We start from the raw sequence: 17,550 nt of genomic DNA, 5'->3' as shown, positions 1-17,550 counted from the left end.
GCATTTGCATGACCAGCATGCCCGGCGGTATGGTAAGCATATTTTGCATGGCTCCGCCCCAAGATTTCCATGGGTCCCACAGCGCCTGGTGCGAGACGGCCAGACACAGGCTGCAGAGCTCCACCCAGCCAAGCTGCAGCCCGGCCTGGCACTGGCCCCGTCACCTAGCGGCCGAAAGTCACCCTCAGCTGCCCAGGAGATGCTCCCCCAAGTGCGTCCCCCTCAGATAAGGCTTGGCCGTTCGGGGCCGTTCGGGGCCTTTCAGGGGTGAGGCAGGGCAAGGACAGTGTCCCCCATCTCCTCCTTGTGCTGCTGGCTGGCTGGCTGGCTCCTTTGCCTTGCTTTGCAGCTCCTGTGAAAAGCAAGCAAAAAGGGCAGACTTTTTTTTCCTCCCGTGACACAACAGCACCTTTTCCGAAACACTGGAAAAAAAAAACACATTTAAACAAAAAAATATTGCAAAGTGCTCTTCTTTCAAGAATTGCTCAGTCTTTCTTTTTCACAGCATTGTTTTCCCCAAGTGGGGAAGTGCACCAGTCCTGGAGGTACTGCAATACCAAGTTGATGCGTGGAGTGGACAGAGCAAGCTCCCATTCCATCTCCCGGTTCCAAAAATCAATTTAATATATGGTCCCCAGATAGAGGACGTATCAGATATTAAACTGATAAGAACAGATTTTTTTTTTTTTTTTTTTTTTTTTTTTTTTTTTCGGTCTCCTCATCACCCCTTTAACCGTCCCAAACCTCCAATTTTTTGAAAATCAGGAAAAAAGAAAAATAGACCAAATCAAAAAATGTCAAATCAAAAAAGGCCAATCAAAAAAAAAACGTATAACTACATTTATAATTTATTCTCTTCTCCTCTATTTCAGAGGTTCAAAAAACCAAAATCTAGGATATTAAAAGTCTCCAATTTTTCTGCTGCCACATAAAAATACAAATTTTGCTCAACAGAATTTTCTCTTTTCTTCTCTTATCTTCTTTCCCCATTTCAGAACTTATTTAAAAGATGCTTTCCCATCTCTAATGGCTGACCGACTCCGATCAGATTTCCGCCTTCTTGACTTTCGCTCAATCCCCTTCTGTAACAACTGATTCTCCACCTCCTCATCCTTTTCACTATCCGACCCAGATTGTAAAACCCCATACTTATTCGACGTTTTCACTCCCTGAACGGCAGTACGTACTTGCAAATCAACTTGTTGAACAACCACTCTTTCCCTTTCCAAAAGATTCTTGACGTGTGGTGTCAAAGACGGGAGCACCACTAAATCCTGTCCAGCCGAACTAACCCCTATCACAGGATTTAAAGCATTTATTTTACTCTCCAACTCCCTGGCATCCATCAACTGAAAACACTTCCGTTGATAATCCCGATATAATCTGAAATCATGTCGATGCTGTTGGAAATCACAGTCTTTTTCTTTCTTGTCAATCCGATGTTTTATATAACCGTTCAAAATCAATTCCTCCCGCTCAGAAGACAAAGCTTTTCCATAATAAAAAAACTCTGGAAATCTTTCCAATTTTTCCCTAATTTCACTATTCGGTAATATTTCTCCATACATCCAAGAAAACTGTTCCTCATACTTTCCACCGACTACTTGAGCAACTTTCATTCCACTTTTCTTCTCAGCCCCCTTTTCATCTGCCACTTCACTTCCACTGGCTGCTTGAACAATTTCATCTTCATCTATTCCCTTTTCAAGTTCTTCTTCATCTACTGCTACAATGTTTTCCACATCTTCCACTCGTACTATATCCACATTTTCAACCAACTTCTCTTCCTTCCTTAAATCTTCCAATGTGTTAATCGGATTCATCACAACTGCACGATCCCCTCTGAAAAAACCACCTTCACTAGTAGCTTGTGCATATGTACGCCTAGTCGTCGGGCATGTCACTGCAACATGTCCCTCCGTATTACAAACAGTACACAGTAGTGTCTGATCACATTCCATCAATTTATGGTTCGATTTACCACAATTCCAACATTTATCTTTCGGGCAATCTCGTTTTGTGTGTCCAAACTGTCGACAAAACCTACAGAACACCGGCTGGTTGGGGTAATACAGATACCCATTCTGTTCCAAAATCTTAAACACCCCCGGGGGGTGACATAAACCTCCAATGCCTTCTGGATGTTTTTTTAACACTACAACAAATCTCCGATCACCGTTAAAATATCCAAATTTGTTCCTTTGCATTTGACCTCCTTTCACTTCTTCACAATAATGCAATAACCAATTAGTAATTTTCTCTACTGACACGAATGGATTGTACATATGCACAATTAATGGAACAGTTTGTCGGACGAAACAAAGCTCCACCAAAACACCTTCCAAAATATTATTGTTCTTCTTTTCCATTTTGTACACTTCATACGCACTCAAGGAAGAGACTTCGTCTACAAAAGTAATATCATACATGCAAGCGTTCCTATGCTCTTGCATACAATAAATTTTGTCTCTGTCTATTTGTAAAGCCTCAAAAAGTACCTTATTAACAACATAGTCGAAATCCTTTACTTCTTGGAAATCCTTTTGGACAGCAATCCGAATCGAATATCTCAGCTGCGTCGCCGGCGGTAGAACACGCGATGCTTCAGCCATGCTGGGGGGGACTCCTGATACGTACCCCTTCAAATCTTCCACTCAAAACACGTCCAGCCCGAAAGATTCTCCGGCCCTTCAAGGCATGATCAGTAGCCCACTCCCTGACCCGAAGGTCAGGGAGACCAGCTGTAAAAGGAGTCTACCTTGGACTGGGCAAGCCAGCTAAGGTGAATCCCGACACTTGATCATAGCCAAAAGGCCGAGAAGCGATGCCCACAAAAGCTTTGCCTGAAAGACTGCTGCTCGGCAGCTCCCCTGCTGACTCGGAGCAACGCTCTGCGGCAGAGCCCCAGATTCCTCGGCCAAGAATAGCATTTGCATGACCAGCATGCCCGGCGGTATGGTAAGCATATTTTGCATGGCTCCGCCCCAAGATTTCCATGGGTCCCACAGCGCCTGGTGCGAGACGGCCAGACACAGGCTGCAGAGCTCCACCCAGCCAAGCTGCAGCCCGGCCTGGCACTGGCCCCGTCACCTAGCGGCCGAAAGTCACCCTCAGCTGCCCAGGAGATGCTCCCCCAAGTGCGTCCCCCTCAGATAAGGCTTGGCCGTTCGGGGCCGTTCGGGGACTTTCAGGGGTGAGGCAGGGCAAGGACAGTGTCCCCCATCTCCTCCTTGTGCTGCTGGCTGGCTGGCTGGCTCCTTTGCCTTGCTTTGCAGCTCCTGTGAAAAGCAAGCAAAAAGGGCAGACTTTTTTTTCCTCCCGTGACACAACAGCACCTTTTCCGAAACACTGGAAAAAAAAAACACATTTAAACAAAAAAATATTGCAAAGTGCTCTTCTTTCAAGAATTGCTCAGTCTTTCTTTTTCACAGCATTGTTTTCCCCAAGTGGGGAAGTGCACCAGTCCTGGAGGTACTGCAATACCAAGTTGATGCGTGGAGTGGACAGAGCAAGCTCCCATTCCATCTCCCGGTTCCAAAAATCAATTTAATATATGGTCCCCAGATAGAGGACGTATCAGATATTAAACTGATAAGAACAGATACTACACTTGATCTTAGCCAAAAGGCCGAGAAGCGATGCCCACAAAAGCTTTGCCTGAAAGACTGCTGCTCGGCAGCTCCCCTGCTGACTCGGAGCAACGCTCTGCGGCAGAGCCCCAGATTCCTCGGCCAAGAATAGCATTTGCATGACCAGCATGCCCGGCGGTATGGTAAGCATATTTTGCATGGCTCCGCCCCAAGATTTCCATGGGTCCCACAGCGCCTGGTGCGAGACGGCCAGACACAGGCTGCAGAGCTCCACCCAGCCAAGCTGCAGCCCGGCCTGGCACTGGCCCCGTCACCTAGCGGCCGAAAGTCACCCTCAGCTGCCCAGGAGATGCTCCCCCAAGTGCGTCCCCCTCAGATAAGGCTTGGCCGTTCGGGGCCGTTCGGGGCCTTTCAGGGGTGAGGCAGGGCAAGGACAGTGTCCCCCATCTCCTCCTTGTGCTGCTGGCTGGCTGGCTGGCTCCTTTGCCTTGCTTTGCAGCTCCTGTGAAAAGCAAGCAAAAAGGGCAGACTTTTTTTTCCTCCCGTGACACAACAGCACCTTTTCCGAAACACTGGAAAAAAAAAACACATTTAAACAAAAAAATATTGCAAAGTGCTCTTCTTTCAAGAATTGCTCAGTCTTTCTTTTTCACAGCATTGTTTTCCCCAAGTGGGGAAGTGCACCAGTCCTGGAGGTACTGCAATACCAAGTTGATGCGTGGAGTGGACAGAGCAAGCTCCCATTCCATCTCCCGGTTCCAAAAATCAATTTAATATATGGTCCCCAGATAGAGGACGTATCAGATATTAAACTGATAAGAACAGATACTACACTTGATCTTAGCCAAAAGGCCGAGAAGCGATGCCCACAAAAGCTTTGCCTGAAAGACTGCTGCTCGGCAGCTCCCCTGCTGACTCGGAGCAACGCTCTGCGGCAGAGCCCCAGATTCCTCGGCCAAGAATAGCATTTGCATGACCAGCATGCCCGGCGGTATGGTAAGCATATTTTGCATGGCTCCGCCCCAAGATTTCCATGGGTCCCACAGCGCCTGGTGCGAGACGGCCAGACACAGGCTGCAGAGCTCCACCCAGCCAAGCTGCAGCCCGGCCTGGCACTGGCCCCGTCACCTAGCGGCCGAAAGTCACCCTCAGCTGCCCAGGAGATGCTCCCCCAAGTGCGTCCCCCTCAGATAAGGCTTGGCCGTTCGGGGCCGTTCAGGGGTGAGGCAGGGCAAGGACAGTGTCCCCCATCTCCTCCTTGTGCTGCTGGCTGGCTGGCTGGCTCCTTTGCCTTGCTTTGCAGCTCCTGTGAAAAGCAAGCAAAAAGGGCAGACTTTTTTTTCCTCCCGTGACACAACAGCACCTTTTCCGAAACACTGGAAAAAAAAAACACATTTAAACAAAAAAATATTGCAAAGTGCTCTTCTTTCAAGGATTGCTCAGTCTTTCTTTTTCACAGCATTGTTTTCCCCAAGTGGGGAAGTGCACCAGTCCTGGAGGTACTGCAATACCAAGTTGATGCGTGGAGTGGACAGAGCAAGCTCCCATTCCATCTCCCGGTTCCAAAAATCAATTTAATATATGGTCCCCAGATAGAGGACGTATCAGATATTAAACTGATAAGAACAGATACTACACTTGATCTTAGCCAAAAGGCCGAGAAGCGATGCCCACAAAAGCTTTGCCTGAAAGACTGCTGCTCGGCAGCTCCCCTGCTGACTCGGAGCAACGCTCTGCGGCAGAGCCCCAGATTCCTCGGCCAAGAATAGCATTTGCATGACCAGCATGCCCGGTGGTATGGTAAGCATATTTTGCATGGCTCCGCCCCAAGATTTCCATGGGTCCCACAGCGCCTGGTGCGAGACGGCCAGACACAGGCTGCAGAGCTCCACCCAGCCAAGCTGCAGCCCGGCCTGGCACTGGCCCCGTCACCCAGCGGCCGAAAGTCACCCTCAGCTGCCCAGGAGATGCTCCCCCAAGTGCGTCCCCCTCAGATAAGGCTTGGCCGTTCGGGGCCGTTCGGGGACTTTCAGGGGTGAGGCAGGGCAAGGACAGTGTCCCCCATCTCCTCCTTGTGCTGCTGGCTGGCTGGCTGGCTCCTTTGCCTTGCTTTGCAGCTCCTGTGAAAAGCAAGCAAAAAGGGCAGACTTTTTTTTCCTCCCGTGACACAACAGCACCTTTTCCGAAACACTGGAAAAAAAAAACACATTTAAACAAAAAAATATTGCAAAGTGCTCTTCTTTCAAGAATTGCTCAGTCTTTCTTTTTCACAGCATTGTTTTCCCCAAGTGGGGAAGTGCACCAGTCCTGGAGGTACTGCAATACCAAGTTGATGCGTGGAGTGGACAGAGCAAGCTCCCATTCCATCTCCCGGTTCCAAAAATCAATTTAATATATGGTCCCCAGATAGAGGACGTATCAGATATTAAACTGATAAGAACAGATACTATACTTGATCTTAGCCAAAAGGCCGAGAAGCGATGCCCACAAAAGCTTTGCCTGAAAGACTGCTGCTCGGCAGCTCCCCTGCTGACTCGGAGCAACGCTCTGCGGCAGAGCCCCAGATTCCTCGGCCAAGAATAGCATTTGCATGACCAGCATGCCCGGCGGTATGGTAAGCATATTTTGCATGGCTCCGCCCCAAGATTTCCATGGGTCCCACAGCGCCTGGTGCGAGACGGCCAGACACAGGCTGCAGAGCTCCACCCAGCCAAGCTGCAGCCCGGCCTGGCACTGGCCCCGTCACCTAGCGGCCGAAAGTCACCCTCAGCTGCCCAGGAGATGCTCCCCCAAGTGCGTCCCCCTCAGATAAGGCTTGGCCGTTCGGGGCCGTTCGGGGACTTTCAGCGGTGAGGCAGGGGAAGGACAGTGTCCCCCATCTCCTCCTTGTGCTGCTGGCTGGCTGGCTGGCTCCTTTGCCTTGCTTTGCAGCTCCTGTGAAAAGCAAGCAAAAAGGGCAGACTTTTTTTTCCTCCCGTGACACAACAGCACCTTTTCCGAAACACTGGAAAAAAAAAACACATTTAAACAAAAAAATATTGCAAAGTGCTCTTCTTTCAAGAATTGCTCAGTCTTTCTTTTTCACAGCATTGTTTTCCCCAAGTGGGGAAGTGCACCAGTCCTGGAGGTACTGCAATACCAAGTTGATGCGTGGAGTGGACAGAGCAAGCTCCCATTCCATCTCCCGGTTCCAAAAATCAATTTAATATATGGTCCCCAGATAGAGGACGTATCAGATATTAAACTGATAAGAACAGATACTACACTTGATCTTAGCCAAAAGGCCGAGAAGCGATGCCCACAAAAGCTTTGCCTGAAAGACTGCTGCTCGGCAGCTCCCCTGCTGACTCGGAGCAACGCTCTGCGGCAGAGCCCCAGATTCCTCGGCCAAGAATAGCATTTGCATGACCAGCATGCCCGGCGGTATGGTAAGCATATTTTGCATGGCTCCGCCCCAAGATTTCCATGGGTCCCACAGCGCCTGGTGCGAGACGGCCAGACACAGGCTGCAGAGCTCCACCCAGCCAAGCTGCAGCCCGGCCTGGCACTGGCCCCGTCACCTAGCGGCCGAAAGTCACCCTCAGCTGCCCAGGAGATGCTCCCCCAAGTGCGTCCCCCTCAGATAAGGCTTGGCCGTTCGGGGCCGTTCAGGGGTGAGGCAGGGCAAGGACAGTGTCCCCCATCTCCTCCTTGTGCTGCTGGCTGGCTGGCTGGCTGGCTCCTTTGCCTTGCTTTGCAGCTCCTGTGAAAAGCAAGCAAAAAGGGCAGACTTTTTTTTCCTCCCGTGACACAACAGCACCTTTTCCGAAACACTGGAAAAAAAAAACACATTTAAACAAAAAAATATTGCAAAGTGCTCTTCTTTCAAGGATTGCTCAGTCTTTCTTTTTCACAGCATTGTTTTCCCCAAGTGGGGAAGTGCACCAGTCCTGGAGGTACTGCAATACCAAGTTGATGCGTGGAGTGGACAGAGCAAGCTCCCATTCCATCTCCCGGTTCCAAAAATCAATTTAATATATGGTCCCCAGATAGAGGACGTATCAGATATTAAACTGATAAGAACAGATACTACACTTGATCTTAGCCAAAAGGCCGAGAAGCGATGCCCACAAAAGCTTTGCCTGAAAGACTGCTGCTCGGCAGCTCCCCTGCTGACTCGGAGCAACGCTCTGCGGCAGAGCCCCAGATTCCTCGGCCAAGAATAGCATTTGCATGACCAGCATGCCCGGCGGTATGGTAAGCATATTTTGCATGGCTCCGCCCCAAGATTTCCATGGGTCCCACAGCGCCTGGTGCGAGACGGCCAGACACAGGCTGCAGAGCTCCACCCAGCCAAGCTGCAGCCCGGCCTGGCACTGGCCCCGTCACCTAGCGGCCGAAAGTCACCCTCAGCTGCCCAGGAGATGCTCCCCCAAGTGCGTCCCCCTCAGATAAGGCTTGGCCGTTCGGGGCCGTTCGGGGACTTTCAGGGGTGAGGCAGGGCAAGGACAGTGTCCCCCATCTCCTCCTTGTGCTGCTGGCTGGCTGGCTGGCTCCTTTGCCTTGCTTTGCAGCTCCTGTGAAAAGCAAGCAAAAAGGGCAGACTTTTTTTTCCTCCCGTGACACAACAGCACCTTTTCCGAAACACTGGAAAAAAAAAACACATTTAAACAAAAAAATATTGCAAAGTGCTCTTCTTTCAAGAATTGCTCAGTCTTTCTTTTTCACAGCATTGTTTTCCCCAAGTGGGGAAGTGCACCAGTCCTGGAGGTACTGCAATACCAAGTTGATGCGTGGAGTGGACAGAGCAAGCTCCCATTCCATCTCCCGGTTCCAAAAATCAATTTAATATATGGTCCCCAGATAGAGGACGTATCAGATATTAAACTGATAAGAACAGATACTACACTTGATCTTAGCCAAAAGGCCGAGAAGCGATGCCCACAAAAGCTTTGCCTGAAAGACTGCTGCTCGGCAGCTCCCCTGCTGACTCGGAGCAACGCTCTGCGGCAGAGCCCCAGATTCCTCGGCCAAGAATAGCATTTGCATGACCAGCATGCCCGGCGGTATGGTAAGCATATTTTGCATGGCTCCGCCCCAAGATTTCCATGGGTCCCACAGCGCCTGGTGCGAGACGGCCAGACACAGGCTGCAGAGCTCCACCCAGCCAAGCTGCAGCCCGGCCTGGCACTGGCCCCGTCACCTAGCGGCCGAAAGTCACCCTCAGCTGCCCAGGAGATGCTCCCCCAAGTGCGTCCCCCTCAGATAAGGCTTGGCCGTTCGGGGCCGTTCGGGGCCTTTCAGGGGTGAGGCAGGGCAAGGACAGTGTCCCCCATCTCCTCCTTGTGCTGCTGGCTGGCTGGCTGGCTCCTTTGCCTTGCTTTGCAGCTCCTGTGAAAAGCAAGCAAAAAGGGCAGACTTTTTTTTCCTCCCGTGACACAACAGCACCTTTTCCGAAACACTGGAAAAAAAAAACACATTTAAACAAAAAAATATTGCAAAGTGCTCTTCTTTCAAGAATTGCTCAGTCTTTCTTTTTCACAGCATTGTTTTCCCCAAGTGGGGAAGTGCACCAGTCCTGGAGGTACTGCAATACCAAGTTGATGCGTGGAGTGGACAGAGCAAGCTCCCATTCCATCTCCCGGTTCCAAAAATCAATTTAATATATGGTCCCCAGATAGAGGACGTATCAGATATTAAACTGATAAGAACAGATACTACACTTGATCTTAGCCAAAAGGCCGAGAAGCGATGCCCACAAAAGCTTTGCCTGAAAGACTGCTGCTCGGCAGCTCCCCTGCTGACTCGGAGCAACGCTCTGCGGCAGAGCCCCAGATTCCTCGGCCAAGAATAGCATTTGCATGACCAGCATGCCCGGCGGTATGGTAAGCATATTTTGCATGGCTCCGCCCCAAGATTTCCATGGGTCCCACAGCGCCTGGTGCGAGACGGCCAGACACAGGCTGCAGAGCTCCACCCAGCCAAGCTGCAGCCCGGCCTGGCACTGGCCCCGTCACCTAGCGGCCGAAAGTCACCCTCAGCTGCCCAGGAGATGCTCCCCCAAGTGCGTCCCCCTCAGATAAGGCTTGGCCGTTCGGGGCCGTTCAGGGGTGAGGCAGGGCAAGGACAGTGTCCCCCATCTCCTCCTTGTGCTGCTGGCTGGCTGGCTGGCTCCTTTGCCTTGCTTTGCAGCTCCTGTGAAAAGCAAGCAAAAAGGGCAGACTTTTTTTTCCTCCCGTGACACAACAGCACCTTTTCCGAAACACTGGAAAAAAAAAACACATTTAAACAAAAAAATATTGCAAAGTGCTCTTCTTTCAAGGATTGCTCAGTCTTTCTTTTTCACAGCATTGTTTTCCCCAAGTGGGGAAGTGCACCAGTCCTGGAGGTACTGCAATACCAAGTTGATGCGTGGAGTGGACAGAGCAAGCTCCCATTCCATCTCCCGGTTCCAAAAATCAATTTAATATATGGTCCCCAGATAGAGGACGTATCAGATATTAAACTGATAAGAACAGATACTACACTTGATCTTAGCCAAAAGGCCGAGAAGCGATGCCCACAAAAGCTTTGCCTGAAAGACTGCTGCTCGGCAGCTCCCCTGCTGACTCGGAGCAACGCTCTGCGGCAGAGCCCCAGATTCCTCGGCCAAGAATAGCATTTGCATGACCAGCATGCCCGGTGGTATGGTAAGCATATTTTGCATGGCTCCGCCCCAAGATTTCCATGGGTCCCACAGCGCCTGGTGCGAGACGGCCAGACACAGGCTGCAGAGCTCCACCCAGCCAAGCTGCAGCCCGGCCTGGCACTGGCCCCGTCACCCAGCGGCCGAAAGTCACCCTCAGCTGCCCAGGAGATGCTCCCCCAAGTGCGTCCCCCTCAGATAAGGCTTGGCCGTTCGGGGCCGTTCGGGGACTTTCAGGGGTGAGGCAGGGCAAGGACAGTGTCCCCCATCTCCTCCTTGTGCTGCTGGCTGGCTGGCTGGCTCCTTTGCCTTGCTTTGCAGCTCCTGTGAAAAGCAAGCAAAAAGGGCAGACTTTTTTTTCCTCCCGTGACACAACAGCACCTTTTCCGAAACACTGGAAAAAAAAAACACATTTAAACAAAAAAATATTGCAAAGTGCTCTTCTTTCAAGAATTGCTCAGTCTTTCTTTTTCACAGCATTGTTTTCCCCAAGTGGGGAAGTGCACCAGTCCTGGAGGTACTGCAATACCAAGTTGATGCGTGGAGTGGACAGAGCAAGCTCCCATTCCATCTCCCGGTTCCAAAAATCAATTTAATATATGGTCCCCAGATAGAGGACGTATCAGATATTAAACTGATAAGAACAGATACTATACTTGATCTTAGCCAAAAGGCCGAGAAGCGATGCCCACAAAAGCTTTGCCTGAAAGACTGCTGCTCGGCAGCTCCCCTGCTGACTCGGAGCAACGCTCTGCGGCAGAGCCCCAGATTCCTCGGCCAAGAATAGCATTTGCATGACCAGCATGCCCGGCGGTATGGTAAGCATATTTTGCATGGCTCCGCCCCAAGATTTCCATGGGTCCCACAGCGCCTGGTGCGAGACGGCCAGACACAGGCTGCAGAGCTCCACCCAGCCAAGCTGCAGCCCGGCCTGGCACTGGCCCCGTCACCTAGCGGCCGAAAGTCACCCTCAGCTGCCCAGGAGATGCTCCCCCAAGTGCGTCCCCCTCAGATAAGGCTTGGCCGTTCGGGGCCGTTCGGGGACTTTCAGCGGTGAGGCAGGGGAAGGACAGTGTCCCCCATCTCCTCCTTGTGCTGCTGGCTGGCTGGCTGGCTCCTTTGCCTTGCTTTGCAGCTCCTGTGAAAAGCAAGCAAAAAGGGCAGACTTTTTTTTCCTCCCGTGACACAACAGCACCTTTTCCGAAACACTGGAAAAAAAAAACACATTTAAACAAAAAAATATTGCAAAGTGCTCTTCTTTCAAGAATTGCTCAGTCTTTCTTTTTCACAGCATTGTTTTCCCCAAGTGGGGAAGTGCACCAGTCCTGGAGGTACTGCAATACCAAGTTGATGCGTGGAGTGGACAGAGCAAGCTCCCATTCCATCTCCCGGTTCCAAAAATCAATTTAATATATGGTCCCCAGATAGAGGACGTATCAGATATTAAACTGATAAGAACAGATACTACACTTGATCTTAGCCAAAAGGCCGAGAAGCGATGCCCACAAAAGCTTTGCCTGAAAGACTGCTGCTCGGCAGCTCCCCTGCTGACTCGGAGCAACGCTCTGCGGCAGAGCCCCAGATTCCTCGGCCAAGAATAGCATTTGCATGACCAGCATGCCCGGCGGTATGGTAAGCATATTTTGCATGGCTCCGCCCCAAGATTTCCATGGGTCCCACAGCGCCTGGTGCGAGACGGCCAGACACAGGCTGCAGAGCTCCACCCAGCCAAGCTGCAGCCCGGCCTGGCACTGGCCCCGTCACCTAGCGGCCGAAAGTCACCCTCAGCTGCCCAGGAGATGCTCCCCCAAGTGCGTCCCCCTCAGATAAGGCTTGGCCGTTCGGGGCCGTTCAGGGGTGAGGCAGGGCAAGGACAGTGTCCCCCATCTCCTCCTTGTGCTGCTGGCTGGCTGGCTGGCTGGCTCCTTTGCCTTGCTTTGCAGCTCCTGTGAAAAGCAAGCAAAAAGGGCAGACTTTTTTTTCCTCCCGTGACACAACAGCACCTTTTCCGAAACACTGGAAAAAAAAAACACATTTAAACAAAAAAATATTGCAAAGTGCTCTTCTTTCAAGGATTGCTCAGTCTTTCTTTTTCACAGCATTGTTTTCCCCAAGTGGGGAAGTGCACCAGTCCTGGAGGTACTGCAATACCAAGTTGATGCGTGGAGTGGACAGAGCAAGCTCCCATTCCATCTCCCGGTTCCAAAAATCAATTTAATATATGGTCCCCAGATAGAGGACGTATCAGATATTAAACTGATAAGAACAGATACTACACTTGATCTTAGCCAAAAGGCCGAGAAGCGATGCCCACAAAAGCTTTGCCTGAAAGACTGCTGCTCGGCAGCTCCCCTGCTGACTCGGAGCAACGCTCTGCGGCAGAGCCCCAGATTCCTCGGCCAAGAATAGCATTTGCATGACCAGCATGCCCGGCGGTATGGTAAGCATATTTTGCATGGCTCCGCCCCAAGATTTCCATGGGTCCCACAGCGCCTGGTGCGAGACGGCCAGACACAGGCTGCAGAGCTCCACCCAGCCAAGCTGCAGCCCGGCCTGGCACTGGCCCCGTCACCTAGCGGCCGAAAGTCACCCTCAGCTGCCCAGGAGATGCTCCCCCAAGTGCGTCCCCCTCAGATAAGGCTTGGCCGTTCGGGGCCGTTCGGGGCCTTTCAGGGGTGAGGCAGGGCAAGGACAGTGTCCCCCATCTCCTCCTTGTGCTGCTGGCTGGCTGGCTGGCTCCTTTGCCTTGCTTTGCAGCTCCTGTGAAAAGCAAGCAAAAAGGGCAGACTTTTTTTTCCTCCCGTGACACAACAGCACCTTTTCCGAAACACTGGAAAAAAAAAACACATTTAAACAAAAAAATATTGCAAAGTGCTCTTCTTTCAAGAATTGCTCAGTCTTTCTTTTTCACAGCATTGTTTTCCCCAAGTGGGGAAGTGCACCAGTCCTGGAGGTACTGCAATACCAAGTTGATGCGTGGAGTGGACAGAGCAAGCTCCCATTCCATCTCCCGGTTCCAAAAATCAATTTAATATATGGTCCCCAGATAGAGGACGTATCAGATATTAAACTGATAAGAACAGATACTACACTTGATCTTAGCCAAAAGGCCGAGAAGCGATGCCCACAAAAGCTTTGCCTGAAAGACTGCTGCTCGGCAGCTCCCCTGCTGACTCGGAGCAACGCTCTGCGGCAGAGCCCCAGATTCCTCGGCCAAGAATAGCATTTGCATGACCAGCATGCCCGGCGGTATGGTAAGCATATTTTGCATGGCTCCGCCCCAAGATTTCCATGGGTCCCACAGCGCCTGGTGCGAGACGGCCAGACACAGGCTGCAGAGCTCCACCCAGAGAAGCTGCAGCCCGGCCTGGCACTGGCCCCGTCACCTAGCGGCCGAAAGTCACCCTCAGCTGCCCAGGAGATGCTCCCCCAAGTGCGTCCCCCTCAGATAAGGCTTGGCCGTTCGGGGCCGTTCGGGGCCTTTCAGGGGTGAGGCAGGGCAAGGACAGTGTCCCCCATCTCCTCCTTGTGCTGCTGGCTGGCTGGCTGGCTCCTTTGCCTTGCTTTGCAGCTCCTGTGAAAAGCAAGCAAAAAGGGCAGACTTTTTTTTCCTCCCGTGACACAACAGCACCTTTTCCGAAACACTGGAAAAAAAAAACACATTTAAACAAAAAAATATTGCAAAGTGCTCTTCTTTCAAGAATTGCTCAGTCTTTCTTTTTCACAGCATTGTTTTCCCCAAGTGGGGAAGTGCACCAGTCCTGGAGGTACTGCAATACCAAGTTGATGCGTGGAGTGGACAGAGCAAGCTCCCATTCCATCTCCCGGTTCCAAAAATCAATTTAATATATGGTCCCCAGATAGAGGACGTATCAGATATTAAACTGATAAGAACAGATACTACACTTGATCTTAGCCAAAAGGCCGAGAAGCGATGCCCACAAAAGCTTTGCCTGAAAGACTGCTGCTCGGCAGCTCCCCTGCTGACTCGGAGCAACGCTCTGCGGCAGAGCCCCAGATTCCTCGGCCAAGAATAGCATTTGCATGACCAGCATGCCCGGCGGTATGGTAAGCATATTTTGCATGGCTCCGCCCCAAGATTTCCATGGGTCCCACAGCGCCTGGTGCGAGACGGCCAGACACAGGCTGCAGAGCTCCACCCAGCCAAGCTGCAGCCCGGCCTGGCACTGGCCCCGTCACCTAGCGGCCGAAAGTCACCCTCAGCTGCCCAGGAGATGCTCCCCCAAGTGCGTCCCCCTCAGATAAGGCTTGGCCGTTCGGGGCCGTTCAGGGGTGAGGCAGGGCAAGGACAGTGTCCCCCATCTCCTCCTTGTGCTGCTGGCTGGCTGGCTGGCTGGCTCCTTTGCCTTGCTTTGCAGCTCCTGTGAAAAGCAAGCAAAAAGGGCAGACTTTTTTTTCCTCCCGTGACACAACAGCACCTTTTCCGAAACACTGGAAAAAAAAAACACATTTAAACAAAAAAATATTGCAAAGTGCTCTTCTTTCAAGGATTGCTCAGTCTTTCTTTTTCACAGCATTGTTTTCCCCAAGTGGGGAAGTGCACCAGTCCTGGAGGTACTGCAATACCAAGTTGATGCGTGGAGTGGACAGAGCAAGCTCCCATTCCATCTCCCGGTTCCAAAAATCAATTTAATATATGGTCCCCAGATAGAGGACGTATCAGATATTAAACTGATAAGAACAGATTTTTTTTTTTTTTTTTTTTTTTTTTTTTTTTTTTATTCGGTCTCCACTTCACCCCTTCAACCGTCCCAAACCTCCAATTTACAAAAAATGCCAATCAAAAAACACCAAATCAAAAAATTCCAATAGAAAAAAACTCCAAATTAAAAACACCAAATCAATAAAAAAATCCAAAAATTTCGCATCAGTCTATCACAATTTTTCTCTCTTATCTCCTTTTCTCATTCCAATACTACTTAAAAGATGCTTTCCCATCTCTAATGCCTGACCGGCTCCGATCAGATCTTTGTCTCCTTGACCTTCGCTCAATCTCCTTCTGCGTCAACCGATTCACCACCTCCTCGTTCTTCTCACTGTCCGACTCAGCCTGTAAAACACTATACTTATTCAATGTCTCTACTCTCTGAACATCAATACCTTGTTGAACATTCTCAACCTCGCTCAAAGCCGCTTCTATTTTCCCCATACATGCAGCTCGTTGAACCACCACTCTTTCCCTTTCCAAAAAATTCTTAACACGTGGTGGTAGAAGCTGGGACGACACTGCATCCTGTTTATTCGAACAAACCTTCACCTTAGGAATATAGTTATCTTCTCTCCACCACTGCCTGGGGTGTTCCATCTCCTCCTTCTCAAACTGTCTCCATCTGTGAGTCCGATATATCCCATATAGTCTTTGATGCTCATTTATGTCAACATCTTCTTTTTTCTCATCAAACTGAATTCGTAAATAATCATTTAAAACCAAATGTTCACGCTCAACAGAAAATGAAAATATTTCACGCAAGGTCCCCGTCCATTCAAGTAGTGCACTCCACACTTCAACCTTCGTTAATGCCTTTCCAACTGCCTTCTTAACCGTTTTCTCAACCTTTTCCGCAACCACCAAACAGTCTGTGACCCCACCATTCTCCCGGCCAATTCTACTTCCACTGGCTACTTGAATAATTCCTTCTTCGTCTTTTCTCTTCTCAACCTCCTTTTCACCTGTCACATCAATTTTCTCCACATCCTCAAAGCGTTCTGTATCCACACGTACCTCCTGTCGAATCCCACCTCCACTATTTGCTTGAGCATATGTACATAATACATCAACAGGGGGAACTTCAACTACTGCCTTAATCAGGCTTGTCGCATCTTCAATTTTATCAACCAATTTCTCTTTCGTTCTTAGATCCTCCGACATGTTAACCAGGTTTTTCACATCTTCACGATCTTCTCTGTGAAAACCACCTTTACTAGCAGCTTGTGCATATGTACGCCGGGTAGTCGGGCATGTCGCTGCAACATGTCCCTCCATATCACAAACAGTACACATCAGCTTCTGATCACAGTCAACTATTTTATGGTTTGGATCACCACAATTCCAACATTTATCTTTCGGGCAGTTTCGTTTTGCGTGTCCAAACTGTCGACAAAACCTACAAAACACTGGCTGGTTGGGGTAATACAGATACCCATTCTGTTCCAAAATCTTAAACACACCCGGGGGGTGATATAAACCTCCAATGCCTTCTGGATGTTTTTTTAGCACCACAACAAATCTCCGATCACCGTTAAAATACCCAAATTTATTTCTTTGAACTTGACCTCCTCTCACTTCTTCACAATAATGTAATAACCAATTACTAATTTTCTCTGCTGACACAAACGGATTGTACATATGCACAGTTAATGGAACAGTTTGTCGAACAAAACAAAGCTCCACCAGAACACCTTCCAAAATACTACTATTCTCCTTTTCCAATTTGTACACTTCATATGCACTCAAGGAAGAGACTTCGTCTACAAAAGTAATATCATACGTGCAAGCGTTCCTGTGCTCTTGCATACAATAAATTTTGTCTTTGTCTGCTTGTAAAGCTTCAAAAAGTACCTTATTAACAACATAGTCGAAATCCTTTACTTCTTGGAAATCCTTCTGGACAGCAATCCGAACTGAATATCTCAGCTGCGTCGCCGGCGGTAGAACACGCGATGCTTCAGCCATGCTGGGGGAGTCCTCTGATGCGTACCCCTTCAAAACTTCCACTCGAAACTCGTCCAGCCCGAAAGATTCTCCGGTCCTTCAAGGCATGATCAGTAGCCCACTCCCTGACCCGAAGGTCAGGGAGGCCAGCTGTAAAAGGAGTCTACCTTGGACTGGGCAAGCCAGACAGCTAAGGTGAATCCCGACACTTGATCATAGCCAAAAGGCCGAGAAGCGATGCCCACAAAAGCTTTGCCTGAAAGACTGCTGCTCGGCAGCTCCCCTGCTGACTCGGAGCAACGCTCTGCGGCAGAGCCCCAGATTCCTCGGCCAAGAATAGCATTTGCATGACCAGCATGCCCGGCGGTATGGTAAGCATATTTTGCATGGCTCCGCCCCAAGATTTCCATGGGTCCCACAGCGCCTGGTGCGAGACGGCCAGACACAGGCTGCAGAGCTCCACCCAGCCAAGCTGCAGCCCGGCCTGGCACTGGCCCCGTCACCTAGCGGCCGAAAGTCACCCTCAGCTGCCCAGGAGATGCTCCCCCAAGTGCGTCCCCCTCAGATAAGGCTTGGCCGTTCGGGGCCGTTCGGGGCCTTTCAGGGGTGAGGCAGGGCAAGGA

At 50.4% G+C, this 17,550-nt stretch overlaps 14 non-coding genes and 2 pseudogenes across 14 annotated transcripts; all 16 read right to left on the bottom strand.

Moving 5' to 3' along the window:
• Nucleotides 1–523: 523 nt before the first annotated feature.
• LOC138460985 (U2 spliceosomal RNA) lies at nucleotides 524–694 on the bottom strand (annotated as a pseudogene).
• Nucleotides 695–3,449: 2,755 nt separating this feature from the next.
• On the bottom strand, nucleotides 3,450–3,640 carry LOC138458713 (U2 spliceosomal RNA). The gene has a single exon (XR_011262465.1). It is a non-coding gene; the product is annotated as a U2 spliceosomal RNA (small nuclear RNA).
• A 623-nt stretch (nucleotides 3,641–4,263) lies between these two features.
• On the bottom strand, nucleotides 4,264–4,454 carry LOC138458702 (U2 spliceosomal RNA). The gene has a single exon (XR_011262463.1). It is a non-coding gene; the product is annotated as a U2 spliceosomal RNA (small nuclear RNA).
• Nucleotides 4,455–5,067: 613 nt separating this feature from the next.
• LOC138458691 (U2 spliceosomal RNA) lies at nucleotides 5,068–5,258 on the bottom strand. The gene has a single exon (XR_011262462.1). It is a non-coding gene; the product is annotated as a U2 spliceosomal RNA (small nuclear RNA).
• A 623-nt stretch (nucleotides 5,259–5,881) lies between these two features.
• On the bottom strand, nucleotides 5,882–6,072 carry LOC138459440 (U2 spliceosomal RNA). Its single transcript, XR_011262598.1, has one exon. It is a non-coding gene; the product is annotated as a U2 spliceosomal RNA (small nuclear RNA).
• Nucleotides 6,073–6,695: 623 nt separating this feature from the next.
• On the bottom strand, nucleotides 6,696–6,886 carry LOC138458669 (U2 spliceosomal RNA). The gene has a single exon (XR_011262459.1). It is a non-coding gene; the product is annotated as a U2 spliceosomal RNA (small nuclear RNA).
• Nucleotides 6,887–7,503: 617 nt separating this feature from the next.
• On the bottom strand, nucleotides 7,504–7,694 carry LOC138458658 (U2 spliceosomal RNA). Its single transcript, XR_011262457.1, has one exon. It is a non-coding gene; the product is annotated as a U2 spliceosomal RNA (small nuclear RNA).
• A 623-nt stretch (nucleotides 7,695–8,317) lies between these two features.
• LOC138458647 (U2 spliceosomal RNA) lies at nucleotides 8,318–8,508 on the bottom strand. The gene has a single exon (XR_011262455.1). It is a non-coding gene; the product is annotated as a U2 spliceosomal RNA (small nuclear RNA).
• A 623-nt stretch (nucleotides 8,509–9,131) lies between these two features.
• Nucleotides 9,132–9,322, bottom strand: LOC138458636 (U2 spliceosomal RNA). The gene has a single exon (XR_011262453.1). It is a non-coding gene; the product is annotated as a U2 spliceosomal RNA (small nuclear RNA).
• Nucleotides 9,323–9,935: 613 nt separating this feature from the next.
• On the bottom strand, nucleotides 9,936–10,126 carry LOC138458625 (U2 spliceosomal RNA). Its single transcript, XR_011262451.1, has one exon. It is a non-coding gene; the product is annotated as a U2 spliceosomal RNA (small nuclear RNA).
• Nucleotides 10,127–10,749: 623 nt separating this feature from the next.
• LOC138459429 (U2 spliceosomal RNA) lies at nucleotides 10,750–10,940 on the bottom strand. Its single transcript, XR_011262596.1, has one exon. It is a non-coding gene; the product is annotated as a U2 spliceosomal RNA (small nuclear RNA).
• Nucleotides 10,941–11,563: 623 nt separating this feature from the next.
• LOC138458614 (U2 spliceosomal RNA) lies at nucleotides 11,564–11,754 on the bottom strand. Its single transcript, XR_011262448.1, has one exon. It is a non-coding gene; the product is annotated as a U2 spliceosomal RNA (small nuclear RNA).
• Nucleotides 11,755–12,371: 617 nt separating this feature from the next.
• On the bottom strand, nucleotides 12,372–12,562 carry LOC138458603 (U2 spliceosomal RNA). Its single transcript, XR_011262446.1, has one exon. It is a non-coding gene; the product is annotated as a U2 spliceosomal RNA (small nuclear RNA).
• Nucleotides 12,563–13,185: 623 nt separating this feature from the next.
• LOC138458592 (U2 spliceosomal RNA) lies at nucleotides 13,186–13,376 on the bottom strand. The gene has a single exon (XR_011262444.1). It is a non-coding gene; the product is annotated as a U2 spliceosomal RNA (small nuclear RNA).
• A 623-nt stretch (nucleotides 13,377–13,999) lies between these two features.
• LOC138458581 (U2 spliceosomal RNA) lies at nucleotides 14,000–14,190 on the bottom strand. Its single transcript, XR_011262443.1, has one exon. It is a non-coding gene; the product is annotated as a U2 spliceosomal RNA (small nuclear RNA).
• A 617-nt stretch (nucleotides 14,191–14,807) lies between these two features.
• Nucleotides 14,808–15,050, bottom strand: LOC138460798 (U2 spliceosomal RNA; annotated as a pseudogene).
• Nucleotides 15,051–17,550: the final 2,500 nt, after the last annotated feature.

This window comes from Ambystoma mexicanum, chromosome 1p (assembly GCF_040938575.1).
Source record: "Ambystoma mexicanum isolate Mex_15411 chromosome 1p, UKY_AmexF1_1, whole genome shotgun sequence".
Taxonomy (NCBI): domain Eukaryota; kingdom Metazoa; phylum Chordata; class Amphibia; order Caudata; family Ambystomatidae; genus Ambystoma; species Ambystoma mexicanum.
Note: the sequence above shows the minus strand (reverse complement) of the source record. Positions and strands in the feature narration are given on the sequence as shown.